This window comes from Mobula birostris, chromosome 7 (genome assembly GCF_030028105.1).
Source record: "Mobula birostris isolate sMobBir1 chromosome 7, sMobBir1.hap1, whole genome shotgun sequence".
Taxonomy (NCBI): Eukaryota; Metazoa; Chordata; class Chondrichthyes; order Myliobatiformes; family Myliobatidae; genus Mobula; species Mobula birostris.
This window is the reverse complement of record NC_092376.1, coordinates 114344995-114360700: the sequence shown is the minus strand read 5'-3', so window position 1 is coordinate 114360700 and position 15706 is coordinate 114344995.

The window sequence follows — 15706 nt, the reverse complement described above, 5'->3', positions numbered from 1 at the left end:
CCGAGTATGCTTTTCATCCGTGCTGGGTTGCGTGTTGAGCTTGCAACTCGACCTCATAAAATAAAGAAAAATACTGTACTGCGAAATGTCTGTGTGAGGAGTGGCGCACCACACAATCTCTCGTTCCGCGCCTTGTAAGGCATGAAAATGCCCGATACTGGCCTCTCAGGCCTGGGTCGATGTCATCATCATCATCAAGTAAATCAGCCTGCTAAGGTGTCCTGGGCTGATTTTGCAGGCTCCTTGTGCAAACACTGAAATGATTACATTCAGATTGGGAAGAAGTGTCACAGCTAGTATCTCGGGGATGGGAAGATGAGGAGTAAATTTCACCCCGGGAGTCGTTGTTACAAACAGCAGTCTTATAATTTGCTTGCTTCAGAAGTGAGGTCAAGTATTCACATAGAATTTAATTGTCATAGTGTTAGTTGTTCCAGTTAGATGGGTATTAATAAACTTCATAGGTTAGATCACCTGTGCTTCATTCACTCTTTGCTCATCTTGTACATTTGGCTACAGCATCTGTGATCCTGCCAAACACTCTCATCTGGAAATCTGGCAAGTGGGCTCACATTGGTTCACCGGGAAGGTTACATAATGACAAAGATCATCTGGTCTGTGATGATGCAATTCCCTTTGTTTCATAGGTTGTTGATAGGTAAATTCCTTGTTTTTCATGTTTCTCAGCTGTGTCTTTTATACCCATTCTGAGAAAGGATGCAGCTGAGAAATGTTTCTGCATTCTCCATTCTACCTTGATGGAAGGAGCTTGATCTTTTTCTTTCAAAAATATTGAAAATAGTAGGACTGACATCTAGCTTCATTTGTTCCAATTACTTCTGCTTTACTGATGATATCTTGTGTAAACAATTATGTAGGTTCACAATATTTACAGAGTTGATTTCCCTGTCTCCTCCCCCATATTGGGAGCTCAGAGAGAACTACAGTCCCTGGAAATGACAGAACCTTATTCACTCGTCCAAGGCTCAGCAATCATCTTACACTAAAAGGCCTAGTGGAGCTGGATTCATGAATGGTAGATGCCTGCTGTGCACAGAGTGGAAGATTTTAATTCCCAACAGTATGGTGAGGGACTGCCTTGGCCCATGAGCAAGGGATGGGAAGGTGGCCAACTTGGTAACTGGCAAAGCACCCTACTGATCTAGCCACTTACTGACTGGGAGCAGGCTACTGCCATTCAGTGAGTTCAACATGCAGCCCATTTAAGCGGCATGTGTTGCAGTTATAAAGAGCCCCAGCAACCTTTATTTTTAGGCTAACCAGACTCTATCCGTCACCCCACCCCCCCCCATCTCCTTGCTGGCTCTACCTGTGGGGATAGTGAAGGAATGCAAAGCAGATAATAATGGCAGTAACAATTCAAATTACTTCAGCCCCAAATTATTCAGGGAAGACTGACTGCGGAAGTTTCAATATAGCTGTGAGCTGACTTTTCAAAAGTATATTCTTACTTTGATTCCATAAGCACTGTGGAGATGAACTATGAGAATGGAGAGAATTCTCAGCACTTTAGCTAAGTTAGATACCATCAGGAATAACATTTTCTTTCATCTGAATAAAAAAAAACTACAATGAACAAATTTTTATTTGATTTAAAGTTGATGGTTTTATTTTATTTAAATGTTTAACTACTTTAGTGCTTAAGAATTTTACAAGCTCTACTATAACCTTTATTGAGAGCTGCTTCCTCACATTCCACATACCTGATTTCGATTCTGACCTCAGGAGCTCTCTGTGGGAGATAGCATATTCTACCTGTGACTGTCGGGTTTCTTCTGGGTATACTAGTTACATTTAATAATCAGAGAATGTGCTAGTAGGTTGCAAACAAGAGAATCTCTACAGATGCTCGAAATCCAAGCAACACACATAAAATGCTGGGGGAGCTCAGCAGGCCAGGCAGCGTCTATAGGAATTAGAACAGTTGACGTTTCGGGCTGAGACCCTTCAGCAGGACCCAGGGTCTCGGCCCAAAACGTCAACTGTACTCTTTTCCATAGATGCTGCCTGGCCTGCTGAGTCCCCCTAGCGTTTTGCATGTGCTGCTGGTAGATGAATTGGCTTTTGTCCATTGTCCCTTAGTGTAGTCAGTAGAAGAAGAATTGAAAGGGCAATTTGTGGGTATGTGAGGAAGAGCAGTCTGCAGAGACACAGGGGATTAAGTCTAGAGCAGGGGTTCCCAGCCTGGGATCCAGAGACCCTTCGCTTAATGGGATAGGTCCATGGCATAAAAAAAGTCGGGAACCAGTGGTCTAGAGGGAATTAGATTGATGCTTTAAGGAACTGAAATGGACAATGAGCCAAACAGCCTCCTCTTCTCACTTATTAATTCAAAAATTTTAATAACGTGGAAAATTAACATTTCTGAATGTCAAGGATATTTAGAATATTCTCATAAAAATCGCTGGTGAACACAGCAGGTCAGGCAACATCTATAGGAAGAGGTACAGTTGACGTTTCGGGCCAAGACGCTTTGTCAGGACTAACTGAAGGAAGAGACAGTAAGAGATTTGAAAGTGGGAGGGGGAGGGGGAGATCCAAAATGATAGAAGAAGACAGGAGGGGGAGGGATAGAGATAAGAGCTGGAAAGTTGATCGGCAAAAGGGATACGAGAGGATCATGGGACGGGAGGCCTAGGGAGAAAGAAAGGGGGAGGGGGAAGGCCAGAGGATGGGCAAGGAGTATAGTGAGAGGGACAGAGGGAGAAAAAGAAGAGAGAGAGAAGGAATGTGTGTATATAAATAAATAACGGATGGGGTACGAAGGGGAGGTGGGCCATTAACGGAAGTTAGAGAAGTCAATGTTCATGCCACCAGTTTGGAGGCTACCCAGACGGAATATCAGGTGTTGTTCCTCCAACCTGAGTGTGGCTTCATCTTGACAGTAGAAGAGGCCGTGGATAGACATATCAGAATGGGAATGGGACGTGGAATTAAAATATGTGGCCACTGGGAGATCCTGCTTTCTCTGGCAGACAGAGCATAGGTGTTCAGCGAAATGGTCTCCCAGCCTGCGTCGGGTCTCTCCAATATGTTGAAGGCCGCATCGGGAGCACCGGATGCAGTATATCACCCCAGCCGACTCACAGGTGAAGTGTCGCCTCACCTGGAAGGACTGTCTGGGGCCCTGAATGGTAGTGAGGGAGGAAGTGTAAGGGCATGTGTAGCACTTGTTCCGCTTACAAGGATAAGTGCTGGGAGGAAGATTGGTGGGAAGGGATGGGGGGGACGAATGGACAAGGGAGTCGCGTAGGGAGCGATTCCTGCAGAAAGCGGGGTGGGGGGAGGGAAAGATGTGCTTAGTGGTGGGATCCCGTTGGAGGTGGCGGAAGTTACGGAGAATTATATGTTGGACCCGGAGGCTGGTGGGGTGGTAGGTGAGGACAAGGGGAAACCTATTCCTAATGGGGTGGTGGGAGGCTGGGGTGAGAGCAGATGTGCATGAAATGGGAGAGATGCTTTTGAGAGCAGAGTTGATGATGGAGGAAGGGAAGACCCTTTCTTTAAAAAAGGAGGACATCTCCATCCTCCTGGAATGAAAACCCTCGTCCTGAGAGCAGATGCAGCGGAGACAGAGGAATTGCAAGAAGGGGATGGCATTTTTGCAAGAGACAGGGTAGGAAGATGAATAGTCCAGGTAGCTGTGAGAATCTGCAGGCTTATAGTAGACATCAGTAGATAAGTAGTCTCCAGAAATAGAGACAGAAAGATCAAGAAAGGGGAGGGAGGTGTCGTAAATGGACCAGGTAAACTTGAGGGCTGGGTGAAAGTTGGAGGCAAAGTTAATGAAGTCAATGAGCTCAGCACATGTGCAGGAAGCAGTGCCAATGCAGTCGTCAATGTAGCAAAGGAAAAGTGGGGGACAGATACCAGTACAGGCTTGGAACATGGATTGTTCCACAAAGCCAATGAAAAGGCAGGCATAGCTGGGCCCCATATGGGTGCCCATGGCTACACCTTTAGTTTGGAGGAAGTGGAAGGAGCCAAAGGAGAAATTATTAAGAGTAAGGATTAATTCCGCTGGATGGAGCAGAGTGGTGGTAGAGGGGAACTGGTTAGGTCTGGAATCCAAAATGAAGCGGAGAGCTTTGAGACCTTCCTGGTGAGGGATGAAAGTATATAGGGACTGGACATCCATGGTGAAAATAAAGCGGTGGGGGCCAGGGAACTTAAAATCATCGAAAAAATTCAGAGCGTGAGAAGTGTCATGAACATAGGTAGAAAGGGATTGAACAAGGGGGGATAAAACCGTGTCGAGGTATGCAGAAACGAGTTCGGTGGGGCAGGAGCAAGCTGAGACAATAGGTCTGCCAGGACAGGCAGGTTTGTGGATCTTGGGTAGGAGGTAGAAACGGGAAGTGCAAGGTGTGGGAACTATAAGGTTGGTGGCAGTGGATGGGAGATCCCCTGAGCGGATAAAGTTGGTAATGGTGTGGGAGACAATGGCCTGGTGCTCCCTAGTGGGGTCATGATCGAGGGGTAAATAAGAGGAGGTATCTGCGAGTTGTCACTGTGCCTCAGCAAGGTAGAGGTCAGTACGCCAGACAACAACAGCACCCCACTTATCGGCGGGTTTTATAGTAAGGTTAGGATTAGTGCGGAGGAAGTGGAGAGCAGAGAGTTCGGAAGGAGTGAGGTTGGAATGGGAACAAGGTGCGGTGAAGTCGAGACGGTTGATGTCCCTGACGCAGACTGGGAGACCGTTTCACTGAACACCTATGCTCTGTCCGCCAGAGAAAGCAGGATCTCCCAGTGGCCACATATTTTAATTCCACGTCCCATTCACATTCTGATATGTCCTTCCATGGCCTCCTCTACTGTCAAGATGAAGCCACACTCAGCTTGGAGGAACAACACCTTACATTCCGTCTGGGTTGCCTCCAACTTGATGGCATGAACATCGACTTCTCTAACTTCTGTTAATGCCCCACCTCCCCTTCGTACCTCATCCGTTCTTTATTTATCATTATTATTATTAATTTTTTTTCTCCCTGTCCTTTTTCTCACTCTGTTCCTCTCAATATACTCCTTGTCCATCATCTGGGCTTCCCCCCTCCCCCTTTCTTTCTCCCTAGGCATCCCATCCCATGATCCTCTCATATCCCTTTTGCCAATCACCTGTCCAGCTCTTGGCTCCATCCCTCCCCCTCCTGTCTTCTCCTATCATTTTGGATCTCCCCCTCCCCCTCCCACTTTCAAATCTCTCACTAGCTCTTCCTTCAGTTAGTCCTGACGAAGGGTCTCAACCTAAAATGTCGACTGTACCTCTTCCTATAGATGTTGTCTGGCCTGCTGTGTTCACCAGCAATTTTTATGTGTGTTGCTTGAATTTCCAGCATCTGCAGATTTCCTCATGTTTGCGTTTAGAAAATTCTCTTTGCTTTTGACTGTTTTGTTGATTGGCTCAATCAGGGTCATGGCTTAGACAGCTGTCAAATATTTCTCAGCGGTTCTCATTCCTTAACCCCTGAAAGCACTACATGTGCCATTGCTGAATTGAGGATAGAGATGACATGGAACCACAAGGTGATAAATGGAGATCTACAGTACACATGTAACTGCAGGACTTCTGTTGGAATATGGAATAAAGGAGAGCTGGCACTGAATTAGCAGAGACAATTAGCTTTCTATTGAAATACTAGACATCTCTTATAAGAGAAAGACCATAGAACAGTTCAACACAAGGACAGACCCCCACCCCTGCCCACAATACACGACGCTGAATTAAACTAAATCTCTTGAGTGTGTACATTATGCATATCCCTCCATTTCCTGCATATTCATGTGTCTATTTAACAGCCTCTTAAATACCACTATCATATCTGCTTCCACCACTACCCCTGGTAGCCCATTCCCAGCAATTACCACTCTCAGGGTAAAAAAATCCCTGTATATCTCCTTTAAACTTTACCCCCAACACCTTAAATGCATGATCTCTAGTATTGGACATTTCTACCCCCGGATAAACATCCTGACTGACCACCCGATCGACGCCTCTCATAATTTTATAAACTTCAAGCAGGACTCCCCTCAGCCTCTGATGTTCCAGAGAAAATTGTTATGTTTTGCACCTTCAAAACATTAAATTAATTCAAAGGAAAGAGGCCAGAATCCAGGAATCTGCGTGTAACATTAGTTTTAAGCTAGGGTGCACGTGTGACGTGGTACAGCAATTGAAGTATTTTTACATATACTCCATAATTAATTACTTAAACAAACAAGAATGTTTAATCAAATTATATATATATATACACAAGATTACTCAAATATCATTGAAATATTAAATACAGAATAAAAATAAACCAAATTTGTCTAATCCCTATTTATAGCACATGAACCTCTAATCCAGGCAGCATCCTGGAAAACTTCTTATGCATCGTCTGCCAAGTGCAGCCTCACCAGTTTTACATAACTGCAACATGACTTCCTGACTCAGATACTCATTGCATCAACCAATGAAGACAAGTATGCTGTCTATCTCCCTTACTACCTTATCTATTTGTGATACCTATTCTGATTGTTATACCCCATTGCACTTCCTTTGATCTAACTTGGCCAATATTTTTTGTATCAATAAACTAAGCTGTTGTGTAGGTAATATTTGAGCAACATTGTGTGTGTGTGGGTGTGTGTGTGTTATAAAGCATTCTTGTCCATTTAAATAATTCATTACAAATTATGTGTATAAATACATGAATTGCATATGCATTATGTCACCACATGATACATGTGCACCTTGCTTAAAGTAAACATGAAGTTGGACTCACATTTCGAGTTTCCGTGTCTTCCTTTAATTAGTTTAATGCTTTGAAGCTGCAAGACATAACATAAGTCAATAAAGTTCCACTAGTTGGTGCAGATAATCATTGTCCTAGAGAATAAGATTTATATACCAAGTAGTAAATGACAGCATTGGAAATGAGTTCCTCCAGTATCCTCAAGATTTTCATTATCTGCAGAATAATTTGTGCCACCAAATTGAAGTTAAGATAGGGCAGCGTGGTAGCGTAGTGGTCAGCACAATGCTTTACAGTACAGGTGACTCGGGTTCAATTCCCGCCATTGCCTGTAAGAAGCTTGTACGTTCTTCCCATAACCACATGGGTTTCCTCCAGATGCTCCAGTTTCCTCCCACAGTCCAAAAATGTACCAGTTGCTAGGTTAATTGGTCATTGTAAATTGTTCCATGCTCAGGCTAGGGTTAAATCGGGAGCAACACACATCAAAGTTGCTGGTGAACGCAGCAGGCCAGGCAGCATCTGTAGGAAGAGGTGCAGTTGACGTTTCAGGCCGAGACCCTTCGTCAGGACTAACTGAAGGAAGAGTGAGTAAGGGATTTGAAAGTTGGAGTAAATCGGGAGGATTGTTGGGTGCTGTGGCTCAAAGGGCCAGAAGAGCCTATCCTGGGCTGTATCTCAATGAATAAGTATCCAGGTCTCCTGAATTCTTCCCTCTTCACACACTATAATTCCATATCTTAATATCTGGTTCCTAGTTACGTGTCTGTTTCTGTCAGCCTCATTCTTTACCACTTTATATCACCTGTTTACCATTTCAAGTGAAAGCTGTAAGGTGGAACGAACTTTTGAAATAAAGTTTGCAATTCACTTCAACAGTAAATTCAGAAATTGCTCAAATTAATAGAGGGCGTAATTAACCGTCTCTGAATTGCTCTCCACGAGCATGGATTAATTAGTCATTGTCATCTTCAATTATTGTCAAGGGCTACCCTTTTTCTTCCTCATTATCTCTAACAACATAGATATTTGCACTTACATAAATATGAAACTGGAGGTAAATAAGATCACAGATAAACATTGGCTATCAACTGCAACATTTATATAGCATTAGAAACCATAGGTAAATCCAGGCACTGAAACAAAGCAGTACGGCTAGAGGGCAGCAAAGACTAATGTTATATAGTACGTAGGACACTAGGCAATTCAACAGCAGCTAAGATACAGGCAGAAGTTGGTCGTTAGAAGGATATGATACCTTACCACTCCTGAAGCCTCCACTGTTGTAGGTTCTAAATTTCAGCCAATCTGGAACACTGGAGATGTAGAGACAAAAAGGGAGCTGATGTCAATGGCAGGCATTAACAATCCAAAGTCAATAATAATTTGCTTTTATTTATACTTCCAATTGTCATTCAGCCAGGGTTGATGGAAATGCATATGATAGGACAGGACCACATTTGCCTACAATTTATTCTATGGCTGGACATTTTAGTGGTCATTATCAAGTGTCACATATGCATTGTCACCACTCAAAAGTGTCTACTGAATTACCTCTAAGTCAGGCACACTGGGCAGAAAAATAAGTTCTGACTCCTGAGCATTGGAATATACAAGTTAATTGATTTGTTGAAATTATTGAGAAGATGGCAAGTCATTTTGCTTAAGTTATTTTGCTGCAATTATTTTCTATCTCAATTTGATCAAAAGTTTGAAATGCTGGAGTTGATAGATTACAGCAGTTCAAAAAATTAGTTTATTAAAGCATTTTGCCATATATTGAGATCATAACCACTAGTGCAGGATTTTTTCCAAATAAAAGTCAATGTTGCAAGCTGATGCTAATATGCAAGAAGCCTAGTCATACTGCAGTGCTCTGCAGTAAATAATCATCAGTCTTGTTAGTCAAGCAATAACAATGACTTGTATAATCATTCACTCTCCAGTACTGACCAGCAGCTTCAACATGTACTATGTATGAAATGCATCAAACTACGTTTTTTTCAACAGCATTTCTCAAAATTGTACCTTCTTGGAGATGCTTCTTGTCATCCTGACTGGTAACAATAATGTCATCCAAGTAACACAGAGTGTCCAGGCAGCCTTGCAGCCCTATGGCTTTCCGCCACTGTGCAGGTACAGATGCTGCTACAAAAATAAGCCTATTATAGCGATAAAGCCCTCTGTGAGTGTTTTTGGTGAGAAACACTCTGAATTCTAATTACATCCCCATTTGTAGGTAGGCCTCATTAAATGTTACTCCAGAAAGGCATGCAAAAATATCGTCTATCCTAGGCAGAGGGTACTGATTTACTTTCAATACAGTGTTAAAATCACCACAGATCCTGACAGACCCATTCTTCTTGGCTACTGGGACAACTGGCATCACCCTTGGGTTACACTGAACCTCGGAAAGAACTCCTTCATCCTCCATACAATCTAGCTCACTGTTTACTTTATCACAGATGGTCTAATGAATTGGATGGGCTTTGTAAAACTTGAGTGTGGCATTTTCATTTAACATTATTTTACCCTTGATATGTTTAAGTTTTTCCAATGCCTTCCTTGAATACTGCTGTGGCATTATCCAGTATTGAATTGACTTCATTACTTACATCCTTCATATACATGAGGAGTAAAAATCTTTACATTATGTCTCCATCTAAATGTGCAATTAATAGTAATTTATCATAAATAGTATGTGCAATAGGACAGTCAATTTAGCATAGAAATACAATTGCATTAGTATGAATTAATCAGTCTAATGACCTGGTGGAAGAAGTTGATCCGGAGCCTGTTGGCTCCTTCTTATTTCGCTTTCAGTTGACCCTTTTGCAGGGGATGTTGCATGCAAATTGTGGATGGATCTCCAATAAAGTTGTAGTTTACTCAGCTAATCACACCCCACAATTCTGACCCTCCGGGTTTTACCACATACAAGCCCAATGTGGCTTGTTGGTTGTTGTATTTCACTGTTTTGAATGTCATCTTTTCTCCAGTATAAGGTTTTAGTTGGATATCTTAACACAAGAAATTCTGCAGATGCTGGAAATCCAAAGTAAAATATTGGGATTGTCTGTTGTATCCAGTGCTCCCGATGCAGCCTCCTCTACATTTGCAAGACCCATTGTAAATTGCGGGACTGCTTTGTCAAAACACCTCCACTACATCTCCCAGAAGTGGAACTTCCCAGTGGCCCAACATTTTGATTGCATTCACATTTCATCGTGCTGGTCCATAGTTTCAACTTGTGTCACAATGAGGTCACCCTCAAGGTGGAGGAGCAACACCTTATATTCCGTTTGGGTGCCCTCCAACTTGATAGCATGAATATCGATTTCTCCCCTTCTTCTATTCCCCACTCTGGTCTCTTACCTCTTCTCATTTGCCCATCACCTCCCCCTGAGTCCCCCCTTCTTATCCTTTTCCCTATGGTCCATTCTTGTCTCCTATCAGATTCCTTCATTTCCAGCCCTTTGCATTTCCCACCCACTTAGCTTCACCCATCCCCTCCTAGCTATCCTTTCCTGCACCTTTTTTATTCTGGCATCTTCCCCTCTAACTTTCCAGTCCTGAAGAAGTGTCTCAGCCTTAAACATTGTCTGTTTGTTCATTCCATAGGTGCTGCCTGACTTGCTGAGTTCCTCCAGCATTTTGTGTATTTTAGTTGGATATCCTAGGCTTCAGTTTAGTATCTTTGAAATGCATTTCAAATTCATTTTGTAGAATGACTAAAACAGCCAAGCCAGTGTCCAATTCCATTTTAATTAATTTGTTCTTCACTTCTGGTCTATTGTTAGTTTTCATATTGTAAATATTAAGGCTATCATCATTATTAGGTTTTTCATTAACAGCATGCAGATTTTAAACTTTTTCTCTTCCCTGAGCAGACTATTTATTTTTGACTGCCTAACGTGCTCTTTTTCTGTATTCTACTTTGTTACATTTTCTTCAAGTTTCACCTTTAAATCTGCATTGGTCTGGTGTATGTGAGCCCCTGCCACAACGGTAACACAATTTGCTTGGTCAGGCAGATTTCTCTTTAGATGTTGCAATTTTGTTCACACTCCCTTTCATTCCTGACTGGAACTCAATTGCATCTGTTTGCTGTTTCACTGATACAGCTATTTCAACTACTCTTTTAACGGTAAGCTGTGCTTCAATTAGGAGTTGTTTTTGAATGCTTTCCTGTAAGATTCCACAAACTGAACAATCCCTCAGTGCATCATTCAGCCCATCACTGAACTCACAATCCTTGGACAGTTTCTTCAATTCAGCGAAGTAAACTGAAATGGACTCCTCTTCATTTTGATTCCGCTTATGAAACCTATAGTGTTCTGCAATCAACAATGGTTTCAGTTCTTTCACAATATCAGCACAGCTCAATCTGGTTGGCTTGGTTGGAGCAGTCAAACTTCTAAGCAAACTGTTGCTTATAAACCCAACGCACTCACCAAAACTGACACTTGCTTTTCAGTGTCTATTTCATTTGCTTCAAAATACTGTTCAATTTGCTCAGTATACAATATTCAGTTATCTCTTGTGCAATTGAATGTATTTATCTTTCCGACATAGTCAGTTATTTCTGCTATTTTAAAAATGTATTATTATCACCCAGTACTCACTGTTTATAAACCCATAAATTTGTCTGCTTTCTGCCTTTTTAAGAAAAAACTCAAATATCTTCTTCTCTTGCAAAGAAAGCATATTGCACTTTTTTTAAAAACTCAAATGTCTCGCTGTAATTCAATGGGTAGGTAGTCCTCTTCAGTTTGTTTTAAAGCTTACTCATTGTCACTTATGTATTATAACTCCAAAGCACAAAACTAGGTGGAAAAGGTATTAAGTAGGTAGAATGGGAGAACAGAGGTTGCTCTTTGTAATGAGCTAGTGATAACTGCCTTGGAAAATACCAACAGAAGTGCAATTATATTCTTAAATAACAGGACATCAAGTTTGATGCACCAGCAGAAAAAGTGAATTCATGAAGGGATTTGGAAGTACAGGATAGCCAAAAGGACAGTAAGATGAAAGGAGGCATGTTCATCTCCAACAGGAGAAAGGGCAGAGCAAAAAATATTAAAATAGGAAGAAAATGTCTTCTATGAGAATATTCTTATTAATTGCCACACAGCCAAAGTTTGCACATCTGAATCCTTTCAAAATATCTAGAAAAAAATTTAAGCATAATCACAGCAAATATTAAAAAAGTAATGAGAAGGGAAAGTAATATAAAACAAATGATTGTGATATACTGTATATAATTTAATAGATCAGTTTGTTCTATTTTTAAAACAGCTCCTGGTGACAATATATTTTACTTAAAATGAGCTCCCAAACTCTACTGGTGTGTGTTCAATTTTACTTTTTACTGATGAATCATTTGTATGATTCCCCTATGCCTTGTACCTACATGGCACATAGCTTTAAAAGACAAATTCATTAAGGTAGGTCCCTTAATCACTTTTTAATTGGAAACTGGGCTGTTATGTCAGAAGCTGTAATTTGTACTCTCTGCATGCAGGCTATAGTTTCTTAAACTCCAATCTCTGCTTAAATGTACCATGAAATTCAGAGCGACAGACTCCGGGAAGACTTAAAGATTTATGCATGTGAGAAGAACACATGTTGCTGCTCAAAATTAGTTTTTAAAGGTTTAGAGAGGCTTAAAGAGAACAAAGATTTAATTTAGATTCCTACAGAAATTATCCTTTTCTCTCACACTGTGCCATTTAAGTAAGTACAGCCCAGTCCATTTTAATAATTAATATCATTTGCAAGATGGGCAGCCTTATATAATCAGAGCTGAGGTACTTGGTAAACATAAAATCAAGCTACAACCTCAAGAAAAAAAATTGACATTCTGAACAAAACTGACTCTTTAAAAGCCATTAGGAGCCGACAATTATTTAAATCACAAATTCTCCTGATTTCCCAAAAGCATGAGTTTACATTTTACCAATAATTTGACTCTTCTGTTGGAATGAAGGATGTCCTTTAGTTTGGAGCAAGCTCTGCTTAATTGACAAGACAGAAAACACATCATGCTATGTAACTGTATTGTGGATTATAAATTTATAGAATTATATTTCTGTATCTATTGACGACTCCATTCATAACCTTTATTGCGTGTCATCACAAAAGTAAGAAGTAGTTTTGGGGCAGTGGATGGATAGAGGTGGGAAGATAAAGAGTACAAGGTGGTTGAGTAGCAAGTAAAGAAATCATCCATTTTGAGCAGTGAAAACCCTGTCTAACTCAACAGAAGGGTCTCATTTAAATAAAATTGTTTGAATACTTCCATCTAGCACTCAAGCAGTGACTTTCTGTGACTTACTGGTTGGCAAGTTGGGTAGATTAGTCATGGGAATGCAACCAGGGACATATGGGAACCAGGAAGGTTGAGAATTCCTTTAACGTTGAACTTAGTGGCTTTGTTCTTTCTTCTAGATCCAATTAGTGAAACGGTAGGGCTGATAATTCCTCAAAGGTTAGAATGAATACCAAGGCAGGAGTGGCCAAAGACTCCTTGTAGACCTGTTGGAAGGGAAAACAATTGTTGTTGGGGCGAGACTACTTTTTGCCTTCTTATTACAAAAAGTAAAAAGAGTGGTGAATTTTGAAAGTGTATTTGGGCCTCTTCTCAACAATCACATTCTTTATTGTTACTTATGTTACTGAGCACTAAAAGAAATACTGATCGGACATTAAACAACAGTTTGTGAACCCTGTAGAAATTTCTCTATTTCTGCTTAAATATGACCTAAAATGTGATCAGATCTTCACGTAAATCCTAAAACTAGATAAAGAGAATCCAATTAAATAAATAACACAAAAAACATTACATTTGTTCATTTATTTATTGAGAACAATAATCCAATATTACATGTATTTGTTGGAAGAAGTATGTAAACCTCTGGTATAATGCCTTCCACAAATACTATTTGGAATCCTGTGTTCCAATCGATGAGATGAGGTTGGAGATGTGGGTTATAGAGGTGCCCTGCCCTATAAAAAAGGCACACAACGTCAGGTTACTGACAGAGCCTGGTCTTCTCAAGAAAGATCTGTTTATGTGTACCATGCCTCAGTCAAAACAACTTACAGAGGACCTTAGAAGAATTGTAGAGATACATGAAGCTGGAAAAGGCTATGAAAGCATTTCTAAAGACATGAGGGTTCATCAGTCCACAGTAAGAGAAATTGTCTACAAATGGAGGAAACTCAGAACTGTTGCTACTCTCCCTTGGAGTGGGCAATCTGCAAAGATCACACCAACAGCACAATGTGCAATGCTGAAGGGGGTGAAAAGGAACCCAAGAGTAACAGCAAAAGACCTGCCGAAATCTCTAGAACTTGCTGAAGTCTCTGTTCATGTGTCCACTATAAGAAAAACACTGAACAAGAATGGTGTTCATAGAAGGACAACACAGAGGAAATTATTGCTCTCCAAAAAGAAAAACAATGCTGTACATCTCAAGTTTGCAAAGGACCACCTGGATGTTCTACAATGCTTCTGGGACAACGCTCTGTGGACAGATGAGGTAAAAGTTGAACTTTATGGCAGAAATACATATTGCTATGTTTGGAGGGAAAAGGGCACTGCAGACCAACACCAAAACCTCATGCCAACTGTGAAGCATGGTGGAAGGAGCATCATGGCTTGGGGCTGCTTTGCTGCCTCAGGGCCTGGGCAGCTTGCAATCGTTGAGGGAACAACGAATCAAAAATTGTATCAAAACATTTTACAGGAGAATGTCAGGGTAGCAGACCATCACCTGATGCTTAACATAAGTTGGATAATGCAACAAGTCAATGATCTGAAAGATAAGAATAAATCAACAACAGAATGGTTTAAAAAGAAGAAAATTTGTGTTTTGGAATGGCCGAGTCGAAGTCCTTACCTTAATCCTATAGAAACGTTGTAGAAGGACCTGAAGCAAGCAGTTCCTGCAAGAAAGCACGCCAACATCCCAGAGTTGAAGCAATTTTGTAAAGAGGAATGGCCTAAAATTCCTGCAAGCCAACATGCCGGACTTACCAACAGTTACTGGAAATGTTTGGTTGAAGTTATTGTTGTATGGGGTGGGGGGGGGGGGTCACACCAGTTACTGAAAGCAAAGGTTCACATACTTTTTCCAACAAATACACGTAATAGTAGATCATTTTTCTCAATAAATAAATGATCTAGTATAATTTCTTTGTGTTATTTTTAAAATTGTGTTCTCTTTATCTAGTTTTAGGACTTACACAAAATTCTGATCAAAATTTAGGTCATACTTAAGCAGAAATAGAGAAAATTTTACAGGGTACACAAACTTTCTAGCACCACTGTATATCATAATGCCTATCATGTCATGACTTTGTAATCTTATGAAAAGGGCATAAAAGGTATTAAGTAAATTTAAGTCTTCATTTTAATCACAAGCTCCTGGAAGCATGCAAGAAAGCAAGCTTGGAATCAGGCATGAAAGCTCTTATAATTGTACATCCACTCATTGTCAAGGCTTGCAGAAGAGTAACAGCAATTAGGTAAAGTACTGGAATTATGTCGAGCAAAAAATCAATAGCTCTTTTAGAAAGACAGGAAGTATTGACTGAATAACACACAGAAACAAAAAGTACATGTATTAAATGGACGTGTGTATATAGCATTTTGCAATTCTAATTTTATTTCACTGCTACAGCAATTCAAAGGAGGTAACAGAGTAAAAGTCTCTCCAACTGGTCGCAAGCCAGTACCTAGAGGGAAGAAAATGGTAGAAGTCAGGATAAATTAGTCATGAAATAGTTGCACAGTAAATAGTGTCCTAGGTTTCATAATGAACAGAAACAATGTATACTTTGTCAATTAAATTCTGTCTGAGCACGAGGAAATCTGCAGATGCTGGAATTTCAAGCAACACACATCAAAGTTGCTGGTGAACGCAGCAGGCCAGGCAGCATCT